Consider the following 19,752-nt stretch of genomic DNA (forward strand, 5'->3'; position numbering starts at 1 on the left):
TTTTTTTTCTGTAATTAATTAATCTTAGTTAACGCGTTATTTTTTGTGTAATTAATTAATCTCAATTAACGCGTTAAAGTCCGGGCCCTATTAAAAACATATGAAAATGATAAGCTTTCATGACGACAAGCAGCAGTGGCCTGTCAACTGTCCTGATCGTCTTTTTATGCTAGCCTCAGCCAGACGGTTGAGATTGCCGGGGCCCCCCACTCATCCGTGGGCTCCTATAATCTTCACCACCTTTCACCCCATTTGCGACGGCCCTGTAAACAGAATGAGAACCTGGATCCATTATGCCTTGTTACCACTGTGCAGGCTGTTGGCCTAGTGTGAGTTATTGTTTCTGATGTAAACTGAATTTGTCTTTACAGTGTTCACAGCAATATTTCTCCTGAAAATATGGATGAAGGGGTTGAGCAAGTGGTGGTTCAAAAAGAAGTCAGCGACAGAGAAGAAGCATCAGCAAGCACGTCTCCAGGATCATTCTTCTCCAGCCCAACTGTGACCAGGTCTACTTTAAACAAAAGAAAACGGCCAGAGACACCAGACTTGTTGGACCGGTACCTTTATCCAAAAAAGCCAGGGAAAGTGAGAAAGAGGAACGCAGAAGAGAGAAAGAGGAGCGCAGAGAGCAACGAAGAGAGCAACAAAATGATGAAAATTACTTGTTTGCTCTTGGCTTGATACCAGCACTAAGGAGATTGTCCCCAGCCGTACAGTCTTCAGTCAAATTAAAAATACATCAGCTGTTGCATGATGCTGAGTTTGGCCAGGCCTCTTCTGCTTTTTTTCCACAGCAGTCGCCGGTGTCCTACCATCAGGTCCCCCCACAGACCCCAACAAACTATGGCTGCTCTACAACTTCTTGGCTACCCTAATAGATGTTTACTGTATACATTTTAATTCTGTATTTTTTTTTTTTTTTTTTTTTACATTCAAGAAATTTAGTTGAAAATGGCCATTTCATAAATGTTTATTTGCACTATTGTTCACTTGCACTACAGTCATTGTGACTTATTTGCACAACCTTTTCTGACTCCCTTTTTTACTTTATGTTTGTGATTTGTTATTGCAACTTGTAGTTCATTAATAAAAAGTTTCATTTTTCCAAAAGAAATTGTGCATAAGTGACTTGAAAGTAATGTAACATATTTTGGGATTTGGCATATATTTGTACATAAGTATTCTTGACCTCTTATTGAAATAGCTATGTGCCTAATTATGGAGTCACTGCATTTATAGGCAACAGTTATCAATCTACAGGAACATAACCATTTTGGGCACAGCATTGTGCAGGGAATGAGAACATTTTAAAGAAAATGCTAGTAAAAATGTTTATTAAAAATACACATTTTCAAAAATACAACTTACATTTAGTTGTAAATAAGTATATGTTGAAGTGACCAAATACTTTACTTTTTGCAAAAAAAACTATGCTTTAACTTTGATAGAACATGTTATATCAAAAATATTTAATTTGCTGTGGTGAGTGCTGCCATATTAATTAATGAAGAATCAGATGCAATAGATTTGATAGTGTATTCAAGTTCACAGAAATTGTATATATACACATACACTAGCAGTTTTCACAATGGAAAATGTAATTAAAATGGCTCAAATTTATAGGTTGATATTATCTGTTCCCCAGAGCATGGTTCACATGGTCATACTGCCAAGCAACTTCTCCTGCTGGTGAGTTGAAGTACTCTTTGTACAGTTCTCGGACATTTTGGGCCTCCACAAATGCCCGCTGCCCCCTACAATGTTCAAAGCCTTGTAGTGGTTGCTCACAATCATGGTCATCCTCTGTGGCACGATTCTGGTCATTTCCGTTCGGGCGCAAATAATTGCACAATGCACAAGCAGCTTTGACAACTTTGTCAACAACACTTGGTTGAACCTGTAAAGTTCTTTGGAAAACCCGGAAGCGTTGACTGAGGATGCCAAATACATTTTCAGAGATGCGCCGTGCCCGAGACAAACGATAATTGAAAATTCTCTTGTCTGTGGGGAGGCGGCGTCCAGGGTATGGCCGGAGGAGATATGGTTTCAGCGGAAAAGCTTCATCCGCCACAATGACATGGTTAACTTTTCCCAGCTCAGGAGCACCTGGAAGTTCACTTGGTGGGGGAACATTCAGAGTTCCATTTCTGAGTGCCTTTCCCAGTACAGAATTGGCAAAGATTCCTCCATCACTGTTGCTGCCATAGCTCCCCACATCAACCACCAGGAAGCGGTAATCTGCATCAACTAAGGCCAGCAATACAACGGAGAATGTACCTTTATAATTAAAGTATAGAGAACCAGAGTTTGCAGGGGCCTGGATGAATATGTGTTTCCCATCCATTGCTCCCAAGCAGTTAGGGAAATTCCATCTTTCACGGAATCTCCTGGCTGTACTCCTCCACATCTCTTCAGTAGGCACTGGCAAATGTTCATCTCTGAGGCAGTGCCACAATGCATCACAGGTTTCACTCACTATCGAAGCCACAGTTGACACACCAAGTCGAAAGCTGGACGCAATAGTGCGGTACGAGTCCCCAGTGCTTAGACAACTGAAATAGAAATAGAAATACTAATTTTTAACAACGCTCCACATATGTTTTTACAACATTCATTGAAGTGAATAACAATGTAAACGAACTCACCGTAAACACACAGCCAAACGCTGTTCTGGGTCAATTGGTTTACGGTAGTGTGTCTGTTCTTTCGTCAGCGAGGGAGCCAGTTGTTGAAGTAAATTTTAAAACTCACTGACGGACATTCTAAAATATCCCCGAAAACGCTCATGATACATTTTCAGCTCTTGTACCAGTCGATAAAACTCCCCATGTTCTTCTCTTCTCGTAACTATGGTATGTACCCAAAATCGGCGTCTTTTCCGGCGTCTTTCCTCATTCAACAGAACAATAATTTCTTCATCGCTGGAACTAGAGCTGGAGCTACTGGTGCTTGAAATATTCATGTTTTCTTTGTATGATTCTGACAAGCGCGTAAATACTTGCTCTCTTCTTCTGAGTGAAAAGCGAGTTTAAGAAGCGTAAAGTTGCGCAGCGCCACCTTGTGTACAGGGGTATTTCTGTTTTACATTAAGCGCCATCTAATGTCAGGGAATGAATTTGCATGTTCACTCGGCTCATCGTCAGCGAAAATCGCTTGGGTGTGAACACAAAAAAACGTGTTGAAAAACGCTGGCGAATAACGCGCGCCGATATTCGTCCCGGTGTGTACGGCCCTTCAGGCTGCTGTTGTAGGCTACTCAACTCATTATACTCAGATGCAGAAATAAAATAAGTCTTACTAAATGTTTTTCTAAACTTGAGCTATTGTTGTTCACTTACAATATTTGTTCATTTAAAATGGAAGTTAATTTGTAAAAATTGATTTACTTGTTCAAAGAAAAGGCTTAATGTCGAGCTAGCCTGAGTTAGCCTATATTTTATATAGTGTAATGGTTATGTGGTGAGCCTGAGTATAGTTTTACACATCAGCCCAGTCTAGTCTGTAAAGTTATTGATACGCAGTCAGGGTTTTTTTTTTTACACATTAATCTGAAAATGAATGTGGCACACCCAGTTTTTAAAATGTACATCCAGAGACTCTTTTCTGGCTATGTGGACTCAATATGATCATAACTCAGTTGTTTTCATATCAGAGCACAGATGAGGTGGAGCTGCTTCAGAACAGAGAGGGAGAGATAGGGAAAAACAGTAGCAGCACAACGTTACAGGTAGGTTATGTGCGGTATAAAAGGCCAGGTGATTTTGATTTGTTGGTGATAAAAGGGAAGAAGTGTACATGATAAATAGTGAATACAGTTTGAATATTATCAAATTAAATGTTCTTCTTGTAGGAGCCAAATTGCGTGTTGTTATTTGTTTAGAATATTTTTTTAACATGGTCACATCATCACATGGGTGTGGTTTCATATTATTTACCTGCTCACTTGTGTGGTGGGAGAGAAACAGAATCAGTTGACTGTTATAATATAGTTTCAGTTGTGATGAACTTTTGTTTATTTATTTATTTTTATGCCATGCTTTCATATCAGAGAACAGATGAGGTGAAGCTGATTAAAGACAGGGAGGGTGAGACAGGCAGAAGTAGCCCAGAGTTGCAGGTGCTGTGTAAAGGGTCAGGTAATTATGTCATGTCAGAAATAGGCTAGCACATTTTCATATTTCATAGGTGAGACAGGGAACATTTTCAGTGAAAGTTTTTAACGTTATAAAATTATTCTCTCAAGTCTTGGCTATTCAACAATAAATAACGTAAGACATCTTTTTCTTATACATAGTAGCCTATTATTCTTTTTGGCAGAATTTATCATTATAAACAACTTAATTATTTCCTGGATTTTGTATCACCATAGTCCCTAACTGTATTTAAATGGAGGAAATGGGATTCAAATCGAAACCATTTTTCCTCATTTTGTGTCCCCCCCACTTCTCAAACCAAAGTTACACCCTTGCAATTGGGCATCGTCTAAATGCCACAGCCTACCTGAGGATTGTTCCTGACCATGTCCATCCTTTTATGACCACCATCCTCTGATGGCTACTTCCAGCAGGATAATGCACCATGTCACAAAGCTCGAATCATTTCAAATTGGTTTCGTGAACATGACATTGAGTTCACTGTATTAAAATATTAAAATGGCCCCCACAGTCACCAGATCTCAACCCAATAGAGCATCTTTGGGATGTGGTGGAACGGGAGCTTCATGCCCTGGATATGCATCCCACAAATCTCCATCAACTGCAAGATGCTATCCTATCAGTATGGGCCAACATTTCTGAAGAATGCTTTCAGCACCTTGTTGAATCAATGCCACGTAGAATTAAGGCAGTTTTGAAGGGCGAAAGGGGGTCAAACACAGTATTAGTATGGTGTTCCTAATAATCCTTTAGGTGAGTGTATATGTATGCAAGTGATTTCATATGTGCATGAATTATCAGTGTAAATGGAAGGCATTTCAGTGTAAAAGGATGTAGTTTAAGCGTGAACGAAAGTAACCTGTCCATATACCATATTTGCAATCATGGACAGGGATTGTTTTTGCAAAATGCAAAATGTTCTTTCTTCGCCCGCTGTTATATGATCTATTACTATCAGTTGAATCAAATGTGTTGCCTGCTCACCTGCAGTCAGAAACAGAATCTGAATCGCGCATTTTGTTTTTAGGCCTACGAGCCCTGGCATACAAAGCATCAATAACACGCAAACGATGCCAACATCATCCCCCGGCGAAGTCCACGAACCATGATAATCATACTCGCCAGCAGTAAGGTAACTGGCAGTTTAGATCTAGAAAAAGGTGAGAATTTCTCTTCTATGCAATCTTCACGAAATACCTTCCAAACGCTATGCAAGTTACAGAGAGAGAGAGAGAAAGAGAGAGAGAGAGTAAAATGTCCTGCCTGTAGTTAAAAAATATAAAATGTGTTCCCAACTAAGTCCCAGTCCCACTAACGTTAGTGAGCTTAGCCATTTTCAGAATTAAGGTATAGATCAACTAATACGGTCGATATAAAAGTGTTTAAGATACCAAATATCATACCAAATAAGATCCATGTGTCATAAAGATCTATTGTGGCTGTGTTGTGTCACATGACAAGCATGACGTGTCGCCATGGAAACAGTAAGGCGGTACATTCTAAAATAACGGTCACCTAAAGAAACTCATGCTGGGGGCCTCAGCTAGAATATTTTAAACTCACGTGCAAAAGGGTTTTAATTCTGAAAATGGCTAAGCTCGCTAGTGGGACTGGGACTTAGCTGGGAACACATTTTATATATTTTTTGTAAATATATGTTTATTGTGATTATACATAAAATTATGTAGTATGCATTTTTTTTTTTTACAGTTAGCAAAAAGAAAATAAAAACAAAAATAAACTGAACACCCACTGCCCCCCCCCCCCCACACATACACACACCACCCAACCACACATGCTATAACTGTCTCAAATGTTTGTCAAAACATTTGTCACAACGTTAGATAGAATTACAATAATGAACGATAATAATAAATAAAAAAAATTAATGTCCAGAGATGAAGCAAGAAAATAAGAGAAAGGAAAAATACACATAACAATTAAAATACAAACTGGTCAATCATTAGAGCCTAACAAAGAAAAGGAGCCCAAATATAGTCAAAGTCTGTGGGTTTTCAGAATAAAGTATTTTCTCAGGGTACTATAAGATTAAAGCTCATTAATTCAGTGTTTTTACTCTGGAATTTGTCGGTGTTTGGTGGATACCAATACTGTTTGCGACTTTTCTAGAAGAGTACACCAATCATTAACATCATAAGAACAGTGTTGAAAATCTTTGGTATGCTGGAAGATTGCTAATAAGAATTTTGTATAAAGAAGATGTTAAGCCCATTGTAGAGGTATGTATGTCTGATATCAAGCAGTCTGTCATCAAATAGGGATTTTTTGGATATATTAGGGAATGACTCCAATGATTGACTTCTTATCCAGTGTCTTATTTGTAAGTACTTAAAAAGATTATCCTTAGGCAAGTTAAATAATTCAGATAACTGAAGGAAGCTATCAAATATGAAATTTACATAAAGATCACCAATTGTTTTAATTCATTTCTTCATCCAGCTTTGTATAGTTTTGTAAACAATGGCACTTGGGATATTAGGATTCCCATCAAGAGGAGGGTTCAAAGTAATGTAATGATGTGTTTAAACCCAAGGGTCTATCCTGCCATGCATCAAAATTGTCCAGGAGAACATGGGTTTTTCGTAATCACAGAAAGTTCCTTCCTTGTGCCCAGAAATGGAATATCTTTTACTGGGGTAGTTTTCATTTCATGCTGCTCTATTGAAACCCATCTCACATCACTGTTTTTTTTGGATACATCCATATCCACAATTGTCGGAACTGTGATGCTAGATAATTAAATCTACAATTTGGGAGATTCAGCCCTCCTTTGGCATATGGGGCCTGAAGTGACACATTATATATTTTTTAACTAGAGGCAGGACATTTTATTCTCTCTCTCCCTGTGTACTTTGTATAGGTTTGGAAGGTATTTCATGAAGATTGCATAGAAGTGAAATTGTGAAATTCTCATTATTTTCAAGAACGAAAATGTGTGATATCATGGTCTGTGAACTTGCAGTGTCTGAGATACTTTGGTGTCACTGACATTGAAGAACTATATAAAGACTCTTATGCAGTGACAACTATTCAACTTTTTTTCTCTTTAAAAAGGTGTTACATGGAAGTGCATGACAGCCTACAGTTCATGTGTAGAAGCTGTTTTTTTTTTATTTTTATAAATCACCGTCACAAATCAGCAGAGTTTGAAACTTGCACTCCTGCCTGTTATTTTTTTCCTAGTTTGCAGAAGCTCTTCTACTGGGGGAGACTTACATTTTCTCAAGTTATACATACTATTGCACACATACACGAAGACATGGGTAAACATTCTCAGAATTAACTTTTGTTTTTTATCTGATGCAGAGGATGGTGGAAGTTTATATGTATATGCGAGTGTCTGTAGGTGTATGTACATGTCAAGTTTATATGTATACGCATGTTATTCACAAGTGTGTATGACATTATTGCTAACATTATATGTATTGGTATTGATTTCATATTAGTGTCCACATGTATTTTATATATGTATTTTTATGCATGTAAATGTGAGTGATTTGTACGTGTATATGCACGTGTTTAATGATTGTATTTATAAGTGAAGTTTAATTTAAATCTTAATGGCGCCTCATAATCATATGTATTAGTATCGATTTCATATTAGTGTTCAAGTGTATTTTATATTTTTATATATGTGAGAGAAAGTAGCTTTTTACAATGTTAACTGCTAAACTAGCCAACATGAAAGATCTCTCTGACTAATGATGAACTAATGTGCTTTTTGCAATGAAGAAACACAGTTTTTAATGTGTTACATGTTCTATGTACATAAACTTATGTTACTGCTCAGGATTGTCAGTATAAGAGCTTCTGAGAGCACTAATGTTTAGTTAGTGGTTCTGGTGAAACGAAGCTAAAACAAGCCCACATATGCAATACCGCTTATCTCTCAGTGAGAGAATGTAGCTTTTTACAATGTTAACAGCAAAACTTGCCAACATGAAATCTCTCTCTGACTAATGAACTAATGTGGTTTTTTTGCTATGCAGAAAAACAGTTTTTAATGTGTTACATGTTCTATGCACATAAACTTATGTTACAGCTTCAGTGCTCAGGATTGCCAGTTTAGATCTACTGAGAGCCCTAATGTTTAGTTAGTGGTTCTGGTGAAACAATGCTAAAACAAGACCACATATGCAATCAGAGATGTATAAAGTACTAGAGACCCATACTTGAGTAAAAGTACAAGTGTTCTATCAAAAAAGTGACTTGAGTAGAAGTTAAAGTGCTCTTTAAGCACCACACTTAAGTAGAAGTACTAAAGTATTCAACATTTTTTGTACTTAAGTATTGCAAGTAGTCTATTTTAAAATTTACTACTCAAGTACTGAAAGTAAAAGTAGAAGTATTGTGTTATGTAGCTATTAAAGAAAGTAGTCAAAGGTTTGAACATATTGTTTTTCCTATTTCAAATGATTAACCTAAAGGACAATCACAATTCCTTTGACTGTAACTTTAGTAAAACAAAAAAACGGTTACTAGGGTTAGTTAGCCCAATTTGCAAAATTATGTTATTAATAAATTACCCTCATGTTGTTTCAAACCCGTAAGACATCAGAGGGTCATTTAGAATTTTTTGAAGAATCGAAAATACATTTTGGTCCAAAAATAGCAAAAACTACCACTTTATTCAGCATTGTCTTCTCTTCCGTGTCTGTTATAAGACAGTTAAAAAATAGCAGTTTGTGATATCTGGTTCGCGAACGAATCATTCGATGTAACCGGATCTTTTTGAAACAGTTCACCAAATCGAACTGAATCGTTTTAAATGGTTCGCGTCTCCAATACGCATTAATTCACAGATTAATTAAGCTGTTAACTTGTTTAATGTGTCTGACACTCCCTCTGAATTCAAACAATCCAATATCCCGGAGTAATTCATTGACTCAAACAGTACACTGACTGAACTGATGTGAAGAGAGAACTGAAGATGAACACCGAGCCGAGCCAGATAATGACTCGTTCATGAGTCAAGAACCGTTTCTGTCAGACGCGTCCGATTCGTGAACCGAGGAGCTGATGATACTGCGCATGTGTGATTTAGCGTGAAGCAAACCGACACACAGAGCATCTGAACCGATTCTGTGCTAGTGTTATTATTTTAGTGATTGATTCTGAACTAATTCTGTGTTAATGTTATGCCAATGATCCAGCTAGAAATGCTACGTTCCCAGGACGTTCTCAGAACGTCCCCACTGGTGTCAAGGACGTCGCCTAGTAACGTCCCAGGAATGTTCATAGACGGTCATGATGTGGAGTTCTTTAAAGGGTCGGGGGACGTTATTTCGCGGACCTTCACAGAACATTCAGGACGTTATCGGAACGTTTAGGGGACCATGTTTTATTTGCAAATGTGACGTTCCCAGGACGTTCTCAGAACGTCCCCACTGGTGTCAAGGACATCGCCTAGTAACGTTCCGGGAACGTTCGGAGACGGTCATGATGTGGAGTTCTTTAAAGGGTCGGGGGACGTTATTTTGAGGAACTTCACAGAACATTCAGGACGTTATGTGAACGTTTTCAGAACGTCCCCACTGGTCTCAAGGACCTGTAGGGAACCAAACTAAAATTTTACTGCAAAAAACACTTTACTTTAATCAGGAATAAGCATGCACGTTTAATACATTCAAAGATAAAATCAGTCATTTATTTTGTGTGAACAAAAACAGATTATAAATAAATTATATATTACATAAATTATATATATATATATATATATATATATATATATATATGTGTGTGTGTGTGTGTGTATATATACATATATATATATATATATATGTATATATATATATATATATATATATATATATATATATATATATGTATATATATATATATATATATATATATATATATATATATGTATATATATATATATATATATATATATATATATATATGTATTATACACACACAAATATTAAGAAACAGTAATAACAACAAGAACACATATTTATATTAATTTTATGTTGCGTAAATGGTGAACAACAAATAAAAAAAAACAATTATTTATATTAAATATATACTGTGTGTGTGTGTGGTGTGGTGTGTGTGTGCGTGTGTGTGTGTATCAGTCACTGTCTCCATCTTCAGGAGGTGCCCGAAATTGTTCTTCCGCTGCCTGAAAAAATTAAACATTATATTTATCAATCACTTCAATGACTCTTTAATTACTTTTAACTCCACTTTGTTTATAAGTACCGGTACTAAGTAAATAAATCAAAACAGTTATTTTATTCTAGAGAATAGAGAGAGAGAGAGAGAGAGAGCTCTCACTGAATAAAACAACTTACAGGTGTCGCAACCAACTTGGCAAGGTGAGGTGCATGTTTGAGGGTTTCCCCTATACATGTATCAATTTCCTTTTCTGTGTGTTTCGGAAATTGTTTGGCACAAGCACCTAGAAGAGAAAAAAAAGGTAACAAAATAAATGTGAAAGGCTCAGGGCTCCAAACTATGCTGAAAAGTTTTTACAAGAACAATAGTCACAGCTCCACCGAACAAAAATTGAAAAAAGAGACACTTAAACGTTTAAAATGGACCATTATTATGACGTTATTGTTATACATGATTACATTTTTAAATATGACTAGGCTATTATAGTTATAATTATAATTTGATTATTTTATATTTTTTATTTGTTATAATATCCCATTAGCCCTAATAGATGCGATATTTCTGTAGTACTTTTATAAAGAACACCGCTTTCTCACATAACGCAGTGAAGCAGCCCTGCACGAGAGCAATTGATTCTATAATAAGAACTGATCAACCGATTCAGCACCATCGCCTCGGACAGCACCGGGGAACGGCGCGATGTGGAAATAATATTGCTGATGACGCAATTGCCCTGCTCCCTCCAAAATGGATACAAATGCATATTCAACAAGCGGGTTAAAATAATCTAAATAAATATATGACGATTATCACTATTGACATAAAATGTGAAAATAAATTAAAAGTGTTTTACGCCATATTACAGTAAGTCAGCCTATACATGACATGCAAAATTGAGCATTATAAACAATCAGACACGAATCTGATGAACTCATGATGCAATAACCAATCATATGAGTTTAGATAAGAGTGAAGAAAAAAAACTGCTGGTTCGCGTGAGTTTTTTTCCGCGTTCACGCCAGTGCCGCTCACCTCAGACAGAGACAGACACAATCTGGATTTCACTGAATTCACTCGAGGAAAACTGTATATGTAAGTGAGATATTAATTTATAATCCTATTGTTTTTTTCATGCTACTAAAATAATGACTTCATTTTGTAATCGGAAAAACGAATTAACTAATTCATAAATGGTTCTTGTGATAGTATACAATAATTTGTATTTATTGTAATATTGCAATTGTTTTTGTGTTTTTTTTAATTAAATATAAGCATAGGCCTATATGGTGTAGCTTACATTTAGAGTCCTGCACGGGGTCGGGTACCTGTAGGTTTTTGCTCAAACGGATGAAAAATATCCACCCGTGTCGGATACGGGTGCAGGTCGGGTCGGACACGGGGGAAATACGGGTTTTAAACAATCACATGCAAACGTAATGCATATTTTTAGCAACACATCTACAAAAATATGCCTGTATTTCAAGTTGATAAAATAATTTTTAATAAAATAATTTAAAATCCATATCAGTTGATTTGTGTCCACGCGCCACGCCCTCCCAGGAATCTATAACGTTACCTATACTTCCACCTTTAAAAATTCATCATAACCGCGCGCGCAATCTGCTTGCAGTCATCGAGATGGATGCTGAGGATTTTAAGAAAAGAATAGCTAGTGGAGGAGTTTGTAAAGTTGTCGACAATACGTCATCAAAAATCAAGTACAATATGTGGGAGAATTTTGGAGTTAACTGAAGAAAATATTGTGAACTGCTTATTTGCTGCATGCATTTTCGTGTTCGGAAATGTGGAACTTCATTGCTGAGGAAGCACAGATAACTGGTTAAGTGAGGAAGCTCATTAAATAACTTCATATCTATTTTCTCACAATATTTTGTCACCTATATCACAACACATCTGTTATTTTCTTATTTTTTTAATTATCATATTTACATTTACATTTATTTGTTTAGTTTATTTTAATAAAGTTTTGAAATCCAAAAGTACACTTTTTGAGCAATATGAATAAGTGAATAAGTAAAACTAAAACCATATGAAACATTTATGATTATTAGTGATGAAAACAGTTGTGCTTCTTCACATTTTTGTGTTTTTTTTTTCAGGGTTATTTGATGAATTAAAGAAAAAAAAAGCAGCATTTATTTGAAATGTAAATCTTAACTCTCTTTTCTGTTCAATTTAATGCATCCTTGCTGAATAAAATGTTTTTTTTTCCTTGTTTTTTTTTTTTTTTCGTTTAGAAGTCAAAAACGAGAAAACAAATTATTCGAAGGTACAGGGACAGTACAGGCATTTTTCTGTTTATCATTTGCTCTTTAAAAAGTTGCATGATGAAGTGAAAAGAAGAGAGAAGTTTTGAAAAGCATACTTAAAACAATATGGTGGAGGGCTGTCCCAATGAAGGTCAGTTTTCCTTTTCGGCCTTTAAGGCTGTAATTTGACCAGGCCTCATTGGTGGCTATTTTCCGATGGATTCTCCTCACAGTGTCTCCAATGTTGCTACCTCCCATCAGGCTCAAAAACTGTATCTATGCAACATTTAAAGATAAATGAAGCAAATGTTAGTATTGCAATGGCACATGGAGCAGGGTTAATTGCTGACACACAAGCAAATGCGAGAGGTGTATGTATTTCATTCAGATAATTTAGCCTACATGCACACAAATCTACATTTTGAAATTAAAAATGTCACTTTGTAACAAAAAGGTTACTGAACCCTGTGCTATATCAACATACCATCCTTTTTTTCCCTTCTGGGTCCTCAAGTTTTAATATGAAAGCTTGCAGCTCCTGCAATGTTTTGCAGGGCCTCTCAATGGTCTCCTGTGGTGGTGTTGTGATGGTTGCCGGACCAGGACGATTCTGTTGAATAGCCTGGATCAGACGCTCAATAGAATTAGAAATATCTGTCGACATTCTCTCTATTGCGAGGAGCATCCGCTGCTCAGATTGCTCGATGAGATGCTGGAAATCTGAAAAATTTAGATGGGTGAGATGATGATGATGGAAGGGGGGTTCATCTTGACATCTAGTTATTTGCTTAGTATTCAGGCATATGTGTGGTACTTCAAGAAATAAAATATAGACATTGGCATGACTGTATTGCCAATAGCTACAGTATGGTCTTATTTGGATAGTAAGTCAAGTCAAGTCATCTTCATTTATATAGCACTTTTAACAATGCAGATTGTTTAAAAGCAGCTTTACAGAGATGAATGTATAATGTAAGGTAACAGAGATTGAGATTAGAAGACAGTAAAAAAAATGCAGCCATAATCTTAATTTTTTGAAGATTAAAAAAAAAACATTTATCTTAACAGATGAATAGAATATCAACATTAAAAATGCAAACCATGAAAAGTATTATTAGCAGAAAGATTTGGCAGGGATGGCTCATCTTCCTCAGGTGAGTGAGCTGTGATGTCAGGAGGTGGTTTGTCTAAAAACAGACATTGAAAGCATGTGATAAACTCAGTTCAGGGGAGTTGAGTACTTTCACAAGGAATTTTACACAAAATGCCATGACAAAAAATACCAACCTACAACTCACACAATATAAAACACTCCAACCAAATTCAAAACATTTTTAAAATAGGATTTTCATTAGAAATCTGTTTGTACTGTATTTCACACAAAATAGCTTCTTCCCGTCAGCTGGCAATGCACTTATTTTGCCTGTTCACTAATTGACGCACCACCATCAAATCAACACAACACAAGAAATGACACATGACAATGAAAAGTTAAATCTGTTACTTACAACTTGGAGGCTTTGGGAGGCTTGATGGCTTCTGAGAGGATGTGGAAATTTTTCTCCTTTTTTTGGTAGGAATCTCACATTCTCCTATTTATTCAGGATGAAACAGTTTATATATAGTTAAGTTTTATAAGAGTAGTTTTCTCTGTAATCATGGCATGATTTTTATACATAAAAAGTGGAGTAATGCATGACAAAAAGCAATCGCTTGTGTTTACCTTCACTCTCGGTCCAGTATTTTGATGGCACTTTTTTTTCCGCTCTTTTAGCACCTCTTCTTTTGTGTCCACGTTTGAACTTTCTACAGCTTTTTTGGCTCGTTCTCTGGCTGTCTTATAGTTGTCTAAGGATAGAGTAAATTTGAGTTGTCTTTTTAGTTTTTGTAATCATTTTACTGTGTAAAGGCAGTGTACCTCCATATGACTATATATTTATTCAGTTTTCTCACCAATCTCGGAGAGTATTCTTATTTTGTGCCGCTTCCAGAGCTCCTTATCTGGCCTTTGGGAGGCCTTTGCCATGGCAGCAGCGTTTCTACGGGGCCAGTAGCAAATCAGAACCTAAAACATTTCAGGGAATATGTTATTTCCGGTATTGCGTGTGTGTGTGTGTGTGTGTGTGTGTGTGTGTGTGTGTGTGTGCGCATGTACCCTTACCCCATTCACCTCCTCTACCCATAATGCAGGCGCCACAGCAATTGCATTTTCTTGTTCAAAAATAACTATGTAAAATCCAACCTACATTACAAACAGAAGAACAGACACTCCTTAGAAAAGAGGGCCAATATACAGTATATGAAATCTAAGTTAAGACATTAAAGCAATGACAGAAAAAAAAATAATACTAACTATGTACATATTTCCATATTTCATTAATCAAGGTCATGAAGGAGAGAAAAGACAACTTTGCGGCCATGCCCGTCCTCAAGGATCATTGCCCTTCCTTGCAAGTTTGTCTTGTCCAGGATCTCCATCTTTGATGGACCACATACATAGGCTCCATAGATCATCGAGTCACATGGCTCGTAAAGGTACGACGTTAAGTGCGAGAAGACTCTACATAAGAGCTTTCCGGAGTTGGTCCTCTCCAGAACTTCACAGCAGGATGTTGGGCTAACAATGTAAACATTATTAGGATGTTTCAATTGTATTGGTTTCTCTTCACTTGTTTGTATAGGAATCTGTGAATGTTCTTGGAGCCGTTTTGCTGCTTGGACTAGAACATGGTTTCCTGATCTAACCATCTTCTTCAGCTGGTGCATGTAGCTCTCAAACGCAAAGGCACTGCATTTGTCTAATGATCCATATGTGGTGGCATCAGCAGTGAGGTGAAGCAGTGAGTGCACATTGTACACTAAGAATTCTTTCCCATATATATGCCGGCCTTGTTCTGCAAAATATGTGAGGAGTTCATGGGCATACACATTGTGGGTTTGTGTTAAATGTGGAGACACTAGTATACACAAAGCCACACTAAAGGCCATGAAATGACTGTACAGGGTTTCTGGCAGGATTATGGGGTATGTCATTTCTCAAGTTCCTTAGCCTCTGATTGACCTCCCTCAGCTGAGCCGGCGATAGCCGATGCCCCGACTTGCCCTGTGACCCTAGTAGGAGCATTTTTCTCATCACTCCCAGGCAGCACTGGTGCATGTAGTCAGGAGGGAAAGACTTGATCATGTCTATTTGGAGATTGCTGAAAGGGGACACAGCATTTTCGTTATGATGTTCTGGCTGGTGTTGCTCTCTAAATGAGACATCGTTCCTCAAAGTGAGGTCATGCACTTGTTGGTAAGTGATGCGTCCCTCCCAGTTGCCTTTTTGGGTGCATTTGTCACAGCCATAGTAACCTGAGAATTGTTTGATGCACTTCAGCATGGCTTTTGCTGGTGCATCACCAGAGGTGTCAAGTAACGAAGTACAAATACTTCGTTACTGTACTTAAGTAGAAATTTGGGGTATCTATACTTTACTTGAGTGATTATTTTTCAGCCGACTTTTTACTTCTACTCCTTACATTTTCAGGCAAGTATCTGTACTTTCTACTCCTTACATTTTAAAAATAGCTTCGTTACTGCTGTTTCATTTCGGCTTGTTTACATTCCGGCTTGTCATCATTAATAAAAAAATAAAAAAACCTATCCAGATAAATCGCGCCATCCGGATGGAGTGAATTTGATTGTGGTTGGATGAGAAGTATAATCATATACCATTCCGACACCCTATTGGTCTGTACGCGATCCATCGCACCTGCATGTGACACAAATCACATCACAGTCCAGCCAGGACATAGACAGTTTTGGGTTCGTTTATCAAAAAATATATTTCTTAAAAGTAAGGTTGGGTATGGAAACGGTATCCGATCGCCTCAGAGTCCGTCCGCTTAAATTTCACATGAAACCAGCGTCAGACCGTCTCCTCCCGTCTTTCAGCGCGCTCTTCAATCCGCAGAGGCGCAGACCGCGAACGGAGCAGCGCATGCGCACTTAAACAAACAGAGGACACAAGGTATGTGTTTATCGATAGATTGTTAGAATATCCATATCTGTGCAGTTCTTTGTCATAAATACAGTTTACAAAAGGTCACGAGGTAGCAGTCGGTTTCTCATCTGTAAAGTTTTCGCTCATCACACCACAGCCGTTTCCTCCAGTGAAAATCTAGCCCTTAACACATATGAACGAACACATACTTTAATTACACTTACTTAAATATACTTAATTTAATCATACGGACTTTATAAATACACTACTGTGCAAAAGTCTTAGACACTTTAGTATTTTCACTTAAAAGAATGGTGTTCGGACAGTTATTTATATATTTTGCTGTAGTGTGTCAGTATAAAATATCAGTTTACATTTCCAAACATTCATTTTGCCGTTGTCAGACTGCTTGTGCATTCAAAATCGCACTAGATTATTATTAAAATTAATGGCAAACTGATATTTCCAACTGACACACTACAGCAAAAGATATAAATAACTGGCTTAAAACCCTTTTTGGGGAGAAAATACTCATTTTTCCATAAGACTTTTGCACAGTACTGTATTTTAAAAACGACATTGTTGCTACTTTATAAAGAATGAGCATACAGTAATTCACAGAACTGATTTAAGACAGTGACAGACAGCACTCATCTTAACTAAATATCAGAGTGAGTGACAGAGATACAGTAGAAACCTTATGTGTGGTTTTGTATTAAATAATGACCCAGATTGTGAAATACATTTATTAGGCTTAGATTAAGGGAAGCACAACTTGCACAACAAGCTATGGATTTATTTAAAATATTTGTAATGTTCTTTAAAGTTATCCATAGTTTTTTTGTGGTTCTTTTTTTTAAAGTATCGGTTCAGGCACCGTTTAGGAGCCGGTACCGTTTTAAAAGTATTGAAAAGGCACTGGACCCTACTTAAAAGTTATTATTTCTCACTGGCTCATTTACCAAATGAGTGCTTTTTCTTCGTCCTCCACAAATTAAGCTACTGTAGGTAGTTTGGTAGCGAGACGTTTGAATAATTTAGCGTTTTCGACTGACGATGCGATTGACAAAGTTGTGATAAGTAGGCTATACCAACTTTGTAACTCGTTACCCCCCAACACTGGACATAGCAGACGTATGTACCAAATACAAGAAGCTATCAATCAAGAAAGTATCAGGATTATGATTTCTTTTTCAGTTTTAGTATTTGATTAATCACTTGGATTAATCATTCATTTGGCAGCACTATAATGTTTACTGTAAATAGACAACCATACAAGTGTTATTGTTACTAAGCCTGCACCAATGTTCTTGTCCATTGCCCTCGCAGATTCCTGCAGCTAATCATGGATGTACATAAACATTCCATTAAAAGTTATTGATGACAAGCCTCTGAAGTTTGACTTTTTGCACCATAACAATACTTATTGGCAACTAGTCATCATATCTCTAGTCCTTTAATGTATTTGCATTGTACTAAAGTGCGTTCATTTTAAATGGGCATATATGCGGCTGAGGAAGACCTGAAGGTCGAACATTGCTTGATTAAATTCCTCTGGAGCAGTAGTTTTCAGTGTTTAGACTTCACTTCTTTATTTGTCTATATCATTTAGTTGTCTTGCACCTGTGTCCTAATTGGATGTTTGGGATGTGCACACCATTTTTGTATTTTCATATATGCGGCTGAAACAGGAAGCCTAGTGCATCCCAAATTTTTCAACATGAACATTTTAATATAACATTATAGTCATTATGGCCTATGGCCTTTAGAAAAATGTTTTTTTAGGAGGTGGGGTAGTGCACAATAGGCCCCTGTGGTGCGGCCTAAGCTTTTGTTCTTAATGGCATTTTTTTCCCCTTACATTACTTTTACTTTTATACTTTAAGTAGTTTTTTAAACCAGTACTTTTACACTTTTACTTGAGTAAAAAGCTTGAGTTGATACTTCAACTTCTACAAAAGTCTTTTTAAACCCTAGTATCTATACTTCTACTTGAGTAATGAATGCCAGTACTTTTGACACCACTGTGCATCACAGGTAATGCATCTCAATCTTACATTGAGTGTTGTTTCTCCCCATGCAAAGCCATTCATTAGAATCATTTTCAGTTCATCTGATATGACTTTAATGAAGTCCAGTGATTTAGGTTTGGCCTCAGTGAGGGGAATGGCCAAAGGAAATGTGCTTGCTGGTTTTAGATGTACTGTGCAGAGTACAGGCCAGAAAGATTTACCAGTGCTCTTAAAGAGTGGCAGTCCATCTACATTGAGGGAAATCTCAAGCTCAGTGATGTCTTTTGCATAACTGTAGGGATATCGATTCAAACACATGATTAATTGTTCAGTCACTCCTAATTTAATGCATTCCACACCAGACACCATTTGGCTTTCAATAGGATCCGTTTTTAATAATGTTTTAGTAGTAGATGGCAGGTGTTTATGCCTGTGATTCCTGAGAATTTTGAGCAATGGTAGTAAGTATTTTTAGACTATATTAAGTCGTAAAGTGCGCTTGATAAATTAAAATTTAACGCACGACTTCGATGCGGGTGCTATGAGACAGTGTCAGAGCTCCACAAAACTCCACAATTTTCCAATGTAAATGTGGTGAAAAATTGAACTGCATCACTTACGCATCGCTTATTTTCACGTTGCCTTGATCTATGACATTGTATTGTTTTGTATGTCTATTTGTTAATAAGGGATTTATGGACACATCAAGGAATTTAGATCTGTAAAAGCCATAGTTTTTATTTTGAAGTAGCCTAACAAATATCAAATCCTAAAAAATTAGCAGAGAGGACCTAATAAATTGGCTAGCATGTTAGTGTTATTATCTAACAAATATGTTTAATACTTTCTATATTATTATTTAATATTTTCATGAATTAGATGAAGATTTAATACATCTTTGCGTTCATTAATTTGTCATATTTTAACGTTGTTGTGTGACCATATAATAACCACATTCGGAACGTTATTATATGACCAACAGAGAACCGTATGGGAACGTTCTGTTCACGTCCGGAATGTCCTCTTTGTAACGTTGTTTCATGACCATATAGCAACCAGTATGGAACGTTTCCCTAAAGTCACTTAGGGAACGTTATTATTAGTGCTGTCAATCGATTAAAAAAAATTAACTAATTAATCGCACAATTTTTAATTAATCGCAATTAAAAGACTGAAACTTTTTGGAT

The 19,752-nt window shown here is 36.8% G+C and overlaps 2 long non-coding RNA genes across 2 annotated transcripts; both read right to left on the bottom strand.

The window, feature by feature from the left end:
• Positions 1 to 13,050: 13,050 nt before the first annotated feature.
• LOC127970072 (uncharacterized) lies at positions 13,051 to 14,122 on the bottom strand. The gene is made up of 3 exons (XR_008156504.1): positions 14,077 to 14,122; positions 13,669 to 13,755; positions 13,051 to 13,288 (listed from the first exon to the last, which is right to left on the bottom strand). It is a non-coding gene; the product is annotated as an uncharacterized LOC127970072 (long non-coding RNA).
• A 416-nt stretch (positions 14,123 to 14,538) lies between these two features.
• LOC127970075 (uncharacterized) lies at positions 14,539 to 15,447 on the bottom strand. Its single transcript, XR_008156507.1, has 3 exons — positions 14,929 to 15,447; positions 14,730 to 14,810; positions 14,539 to 14,633 (listed from the first exon to the last, which is right to left on the bottom strand). It is a non-coding gene; the product is annotated as an uncharacterized LOC127970075 (long non-coding RNA).
• Positions 15,448 to 19,752: the final 4,305 nt, after the last annotated feature.

Source organism: Carassius gibelio, chromosome B13, assembly GCF_023724105.1.
Source record: "Carassius gibelio isolate Cgi1373 ecotype wild population from Czech Republic chromosome B13, carGib1.2-hapl.c, whole genome shotgun sequence".
In the NCBI taxonomy this organism is placed as follows: domain Eukaryota; kingdom Metazoa; phylum Chordata; class Actinopteri; order Cypriniformes; family Cyprinidae; genus Carassius; species Carassius gibelio.